General features: G+C 41.4%; 1 protein-coding gene across 1 annotated transcript in view; it reads left to right on the top strand.

Moving 5' to 3' along the window:
* The window catches only part of gabrg2 (gamma-aminobutyric acid type A receptor subunit gamma2), a 30,085-nt gene that overhangs the window by 1,712 nt on the left and 20,873 nt on the right, over positions 1-7,500 (top strand).

Genomic DNA, 7,500 nt, shown 5'->3' with positions numbered 1-7,500 from the left:
TGTCTCTCCATCTCGCCATCACTCTGTCTCTCCATCTCTCCATCACTCTGTCTCTCCATCACTCTGTCTCTCCATCACACTGTCTTTCCATCACTCTGTCTCTCCATCTCTCCATCGCTCTGTCTCTCCATCACTCGGTCTCTCCACCACTCTGTCTCTCCATCTTTCCATCACTCTGTCTCTCCATCACTTTGTCTCTCCATCTCTCCACCACTCTGTCTCTCCATCTGTCCATCACTCTGTCTCTCCACCACTCTGTCTCTCCATCTCTCCATCACTCTGTCTCTCCATCTCTCCATCACTCTGTCTCTCCATCTCTCCACCACTCTGTCTCTCCATCTCTCCATCACTCTGTCTCTCCATCTTTCCATCACTCTGTCTCTCCATGACTCTGTCTCTCCATCACTCTGTCTCTCCATTACTCTGTCTCTCCATCACTCTGTCTTTCCATCTTTTCATCACTCTCTCCATCACTCTGTCTCTCCATCTCTCCACCACTCTGTCTCTCCATCTTTCCATCTGTCTGTCTCTCCATCTCCATCACTCTGTTTCTCCATCTTTCCATCACTCCGTCTCTCCATCTCTCCATCTCTCTGCTTCTCTATCTCTCCTTCTCTTCATCTCTCCATCTACATCTCTCTGTCTCCTCTTACCATTTTATAAAATTGTCTCATCTTACATTCTTTTATCTGCTCCTGCAGACAGCTGATTATTTTTTCTCTTCTCCTTTATTCATATCCCTTCTTCCCCATACAGTGTGGGAGATTTAGCAGTCCGATACTCAAATGCTTATAGAGACACATTTTTAATGTAGTAATAATAATCATCATCATCATCATCATCATCATCATCATCAACAACATTATGATTAATTATAATCATAATATTATATTTTTTTTGTTGAATATTTATCAATCTTCATCGTATTTCTCTGAAATCCATCAAATGTTCAAAGCCACACTGAATAATGGAGGAAAAACGAGGCGTTTGGAGAAATGTATCTTGCAAACAGTAATGAATTCAGATATGAGGCGCAGGCTGATGACATCAGAGCTCAGTGATTGGTTGAAAAAATGAAAGAAGGAAAGCAGGGTTTATATTTAAACATTTATCGATGATAAAACAACAGAAATGAAGTGCTTAAAAGAAATAAACTGAAACTACAGGATTATAAAGTGAACACAGAAATGAAGTTAAAACTGATTTATAAACAAACATTACAGATTTGTAGCTTCATTTCTTCTGTTTCCTCCTGAAAATATTAGTTTTAAAATCAGAATTTATTGTTATTCATTGAGTTATTATTGATTTGATAACGAGCTCCTGCGCTGTTCTGTCCAGTGTCCAAGCATTCACAGAAGATCTCTCAGCCTTAATCCAGCACCCTGAATGGTTCTTTATCTTAGAGGAACCTTGAAGGTCTTGAGCAAAACAATCCAGCAACACAGACATGTGACATGTCAAAACTCTTAGTACAGTGAAGACAGCTGATTGGTGGGTGATGTAGTGACATCACGTGATGTCACAGGCCCCGCCCTTCAGAAAATAACAACAAACATGGATATCAGACGTATTTAAATGCTCATCTCACCTAGAAAAATCACGTCTCGCACTTTGCACAGATGCTGGTGTGTCAGGTACGACGTTGTGCCAAACACAACTCACATTGTATTTAGAAAATGTAATAATAATAATAATAATATTAAATAACTAAACTTAAAAATGTTAAAAAATAGCACAATATAATAAATAAAATATTGCGTTATTCTACATATAACATCAGTCCATTTAAAAAAAAAGAAAGATTATTTACTGTTTTAGAGCATAATAATAATTAATATTAACATTAATAATAATAGTAAACGCTACATATGATTATAACGTGTTTTAAAACAAATGCATTTATATTTTGGGGAAAAACTGCATTTTGTTCTGAAGCTCAGTATGAACATTTTGTGATTTTGAGAGGTCAAAGTTTAATGATGTCATCTCAGTATAGTGTTTGTGATGGTGATGAGGAAGATGAAGATGATGATAATGGTGGTGATGATTATGATAAATGTGAAGAAGATGATGAAGAAGAAGATGATGATGATGTTGATGATGGTGATGATAATGATGGTGGTGATGATGATGATGATAAATGTGAAGAAGATGATGATGAAACAGAAGAAAATGGTGATGATGGTGAAGAAACCCTTAGTTTCCCAAACCCTGCTCCAGCATAGTGAAGGTCCTGTATACACAGCGAGCTTCAGGAAGTCATGTCTTGATTGAAGAACTTGGGTGTCTTGCACAGACCCCTGACCTACTCAACCATAACACCTTTATGATGAACTGGAACTGGAGACTCCTTACCTCATCTAACATTAGTATCTGATCTCACTAATGCTCTTGTAGCTGAATGATCACTAATCCTCACAGCCACACCATAGAATCTAGCGTAATGTCGTTCCAGAAGAGTGGAGCTCTTTATAAGGACGTGGATGTGTGATGGTTAGATACCATCACACAGTTTTAGAAATATTTAGTCTACCTTCAGGGTGTTTCTGATTTTCTAAATGAAGTCGTTCCTTTAAAGCCCCTGGACTCAGGGTTTAAAAAAGAAGACAACAGAGAAAGTTGGTGTAAACTTCAGTGGAGAGTCTGAACTGGGGCATGGCAGTGAGCCTGGAAGCTGCAGGTAGGAGAACTTTGGAGTCCAGAGGGAATCAGCAGGCCAGCGTGACATTTCCGCTCAGATCAAAACCTCCTGTGGGTTAGCGGGAGCGTGACATGCGGCGCAACTCCCCCCGCTTCACTTCATCTCCAGCGCTGAGGCCGGGATAAAAGCTTTGCTGCTCAAAAGACTGCAGATGACTTTGATATGACGCTGTGGGGCTTCTTATAGAGCAGAACCCCTGGAGCATCAGGCAGTGGAACCTGAGAGACCGAGCCACAGAGCCACGGCCAGAAGAATCGTGGATTATATTCTGTTATACTCCAATGTCCTCCGAACAGGTCTGAGAGATCGCATGAAAATGTCCTCGTACAGCTAGTCCCTGAGTGTTTTAACCCCCGTTACACCACCACTACCAGGTGGTATGAAGAAGTTTGGAGTCTACTGGTGTAACTGGTGCTGTTCTGACCCTCGTGCCTTCCCACGTCTGCAATTTCATCACAGGCATCGAGTTAGAACAAAGAGCAAAGTGAAATTCTGCGTGAAACCGGGGCGAATCTGCCACAGAGACATTTGATGTAACGAGTCGTTCGAGGTGTTTTGAGTGGCACACACACTTTAAGAGCAGAAGAACATCACTGGAAAGCGACATCGATCAGGACGACCTTCGATGAGCTCAAACCCAAAAAAATCATGCATGAGGATTGTTGGAGAAAAATCCACATGATCTCACTACTGCACCCACCAGAGCAGTGTGTAACAACATGATCGTTAGCACTCAGGTGTGTGAGTTTTCCTACAATCAGTTTGTGAGACTTAATTAAATCATTGTCTGATTTCGTCTGATTCCGTCTGATAAATCTGATTCAATGTCACTGCGATTTGAAGCTCGGCCCCAAAAAAACAGAGGTAAATTTGACTGGACCTCAATATGGATTTTCACTTAAACTTTACACACTTGATTATTTGGAAATATTGTTTAAATGAACATATGGACGTGTGTGTGTGTGTGTGTGTGTGTGTGTGTGTGTGTGTGTGTGTGTGTATGTGTGTGTGTGTGTGTGTGTGTGTGTGTGTGTTAGTTTCATGTAGAAATGCAAGGTCTGACTCCAGACGTGTTTTTCACGTTGTTTTGTTTATTAACTATTTCCTTGATTTTTTTTCTCAGTCAGAGCACTGGCTCTCGTGTAACCTTGTTTGACCTTGTTTATTTCAGCATGGTGTGAACTCATGGTCTCTAATTGAGCTAATCTTGTTTAGGAGAGATTAGCAGGCCGTGTTTAGAGGTCATGTGATCGTGGAATCTCAGGCTATCAGCACACACGCGCACACACGTGTGCACACACACACACACACACCCACACACATGCGCACACACACACATGGCGTAAGATAGATAAATAATATAATCACCATGGTGTGATGGGAATGAAAAGTGTGTAGAGTGAAGAGAGATGAACTGATTGTGAAGTGTGTTTTAGTGTGTGTGTGCTACAGAAGGCTTTTAAATTGAACATGGAGAATTATTAATATTTCCGGATATGATAATAGGAACATGACTAAACCGTCAGCAAATGTTCGTTACGCTCGTTATGTAACAACGGCTGTTTATCAGGGAACATGGTGAAGTGTAATTATTATCTCAGCTCTGTGACCACCACATAGTCAGAGTCCTTCTCTTTATACTGACCACACGGGGGCTTCTGTCTTCTACTGACCATACGGGGGCTTCTGTCTTCTACTGACCACACGGGGGCTTCTTTGTTATAACGGGTAGACATTTCTTGGGGGAATCCTCCAGCTGACATTTGGAGAGGTGAGCTGGAGTCAGGTGAGGTGTAGTTGGGTGAGTTTGGGTGACCTGAGGTGGGCTGAAGCAGGTGAGGTGTAGTTGGGTGAGTTTGGGTGACCTGAGGTGGGCTGAAGCAGGTGAGGTGTAGTTGGGTGAGTTTGGGTGACCTGAGGTGGGCTGAAGCAGGTGAGGTGTAGTTGGGTGAGTTTGGGTGACCTGAGGTGGGCTGAAGCAGGTGAGGTGGAGCCATGTTAGGTGAGTTTTGGGTTTATGAGATTTAATCATGTTTTGAAGCTGTATTGTTGTATGAAACCCTGTTCTACCATCAGCACCTGCTGGGGAGTCAGAAGAGCAATTAACACGCCCACTTCAGAAAATACAGCTCAGAGTGATGCTGGGACCAAAAGCTGAGCAAAATAAAGCAGAAATGTTGCGAGTGTGTGGGAGGTGAAGCTTCCTGGCGTGTTGGAGAGACAGAGTCGGGAAATGAACAATAAACTTCTTCATCACTGATAAAAACAAAACCTGATCTGAAAATACTAAACATGCTATCAGTGATTACATGATGAAACCAAGTTTATGGATTCACCATCAAACCAGAAAACAAAAGCACTATTAATGATTAGGACTTCCTGAATATTGTCAGGTGGGAATAGTGGACTGTTTTTAGTAAATTGTCATTAAATCCTCATTCATTTATTGTGTCTGCACCTATTTAAATAAATGATGGTGATATTTGACAGATTTCTTATTCATACATTTCTGTGCTTTGGGATCTATTGCTCCAAGTGGTCAAGAATGGCAACTGCATCAAACTTAGTGTAAAACAATTCAAGATCTTTGTGTAGCAAATTTGAATTAAACAGACAAAATGCAGTGTGTGTGTGTGTGTGTGTGTGTGTGTGTGTGTGTGTGTGTGTGTGTGTGTGTGTGTAAAGCACAGGACCGTTTCCATTGTAAGATATATTGTGTAGATTAGGAGATGGATTCAGAGGTGATGGAATGCATGAAGTCTGTGAATATGTGTGAGATACCTGAGAATAATGAGATGTGGGAATTTGAGTCCCTGGTGATTTGTAGCCTTTGGAACATAAGGACCTGGAAATGTAGGACCTGGGGATCACAGGTCTCTGGGGATGTTCATACACAATACACTGGGAGATTCAGAAAGGAACCTGTCCTCATCTGACACCTGATAGTGGCATAATAAATCATTACTCTTTTATTACTCCACAACTGTACACTATCAAATCAAACAGTGCTGCACTATCCATGTGAAGTTCTACACAGAATAATAACAGGAGAACAATCTTTAAGATATCCATTTCATCCTGTCTACACCAAGTTCACAACAATCTCACAACCGTCTCTAGTCTCTCGTGAAGACACTGTAAACACAGGACACTTGGAATATACTGTAGAAGAAAAGGAAGAATGACCTCCTCAACACCATTTGATTCTGGGAACATAGAGATCTATGAAAATATGGCATCTGAAATAAAGAGGATGTAAAAACCTGGGAATGTGGAACTGTAGGGATATCTTGAGAAGGTCAGGCTTTGGGAGCAACATGACACCATGTACAAGTTTAAAATGTGGGTTTATGAGAACATACGCTCTTTGACGAAGCAACATGAGGAACCTTAAGCAAAGAAGACTTGAGCTGGAGCCATAACACACTGCGATCACAAGACCCAGTAAAATATTGATTCCTGGGAGTAAAGATGCTAACCAGAAGACGTCTCACACTGCAGTGCATGCTAACTCAGAGGATGGTAATCTTGTGTTAGCGGTATATTAGCAGATGTTAGCGTTAAAGAAACCTGCATCACTGTCAGAGCTTCTGTTATAGAGAACTAATCAACAGCTTCTGACCAATCACAGTGCAGATCTCAGCAGTTCTGTAGTGTTTAAGAAGAAACACTCCAGTCATTAGTGCTTTATTGTAATAATGAGGATTTATTATATTGACTTGTGTGGGTGTGAAAGGGGTCTTGACCTCCATGTAGCCCAGTTTCTGGTTCCTGCTTTAGATGATTTGTGAGGCGTTGGTTTTATTTATTTTTTTCTCTGCTAAAAGAACAGACCTGGAGTCTCGCCATGTAGCTGTAATGGACTTTAGAGGACCTTTGAGCTCTTAAAATGTCTCTGAGCAGACGGCAGGTCACAGGATGATGATGTTTTTCCCAGAACGCAGCACAGGAAATGGGTCTGTGAGCTCTCAGGGTTTTTCTCTCAACTCTTCGGGACTGAGGAGATGATTTATCCTTGAGAAAGCAGAGCGATGGGTATTTTCTCCCACAGCTTCCATGGTTACGGCTCTGCCATGCTAAGGTCTGATTGCTCGTTGGGAATTCATGAGCTCTGGATAAAAATGAGATGTGAAATAGCTGTGTGTGTGTGTGTGTGTGTGTGTGTGTGTGTGTGTGTGTGTGTGTGTGTTTTGGAGAGGTGATATAAACTGGCCAGCAGGTCTATTCTGTAACACACAGGAACATCTGCAGCTCAACATTCTGTACAGGATTTCATCATCATCATCATCATCATCATCATCATAGTATTCGTGTTTGTGGTTTGAGTTTTGGCCTAAGAAAATCTCTATTATCTTGAAATATTTTCCTGTCACTCTTGGGGCCCCTGAGCAAGGCCCTTAACCCTGTGTGCTCCAGGGGCACTGTATCATGGCTGCACTCTGACCTCAGCTTCTGATCATCACGGGCATATGTGATAATTTTACTGTAAAAACTGTACACTGTAAAATAAAACACTCTTCTCATGGGCTGAGTAGAGCTGTCAATCATGCATGCTCATTTGAATATTAGACTGTTAGGCCACACCCACTCCTTCCAGTTCGGTGTGATCAGTGAGTTCCGCTGAGGTTTTATCAGTTTTATTATCAGTTTTATCACATTTTCTGAAAATGTCTGGATTTTTTGCAGCTATGGAAAAGCAGCTCTACTGTCATGTGTCATGTTCTGGGAGCTTTTGTGAACATTTTGACGTCAGAAATTAATTCCGTATTTCGTTTAGTTTTTTCGCCTTACTGTTT

This window comes from Silurus meridionalis, chromosome 15, assembly GCF_014805685.1.
Source record: "Silurus meridionalis isolate SWU-2019-XX chromosome 15, ASM1480568v1, whole genome shotgun sequence".
Taxonomy (NCBI): Eukaryota; Metazoa; Chordata; class Actinopteri; order Siluriformes; family Siluridae; genus Silurus; species Silurus meridionalis.
The sequence above is the reverse complement of the archived record's forward strand: the minus strand, read 5'-3'. Positions and strand labels throughout refer to the sequence as shown.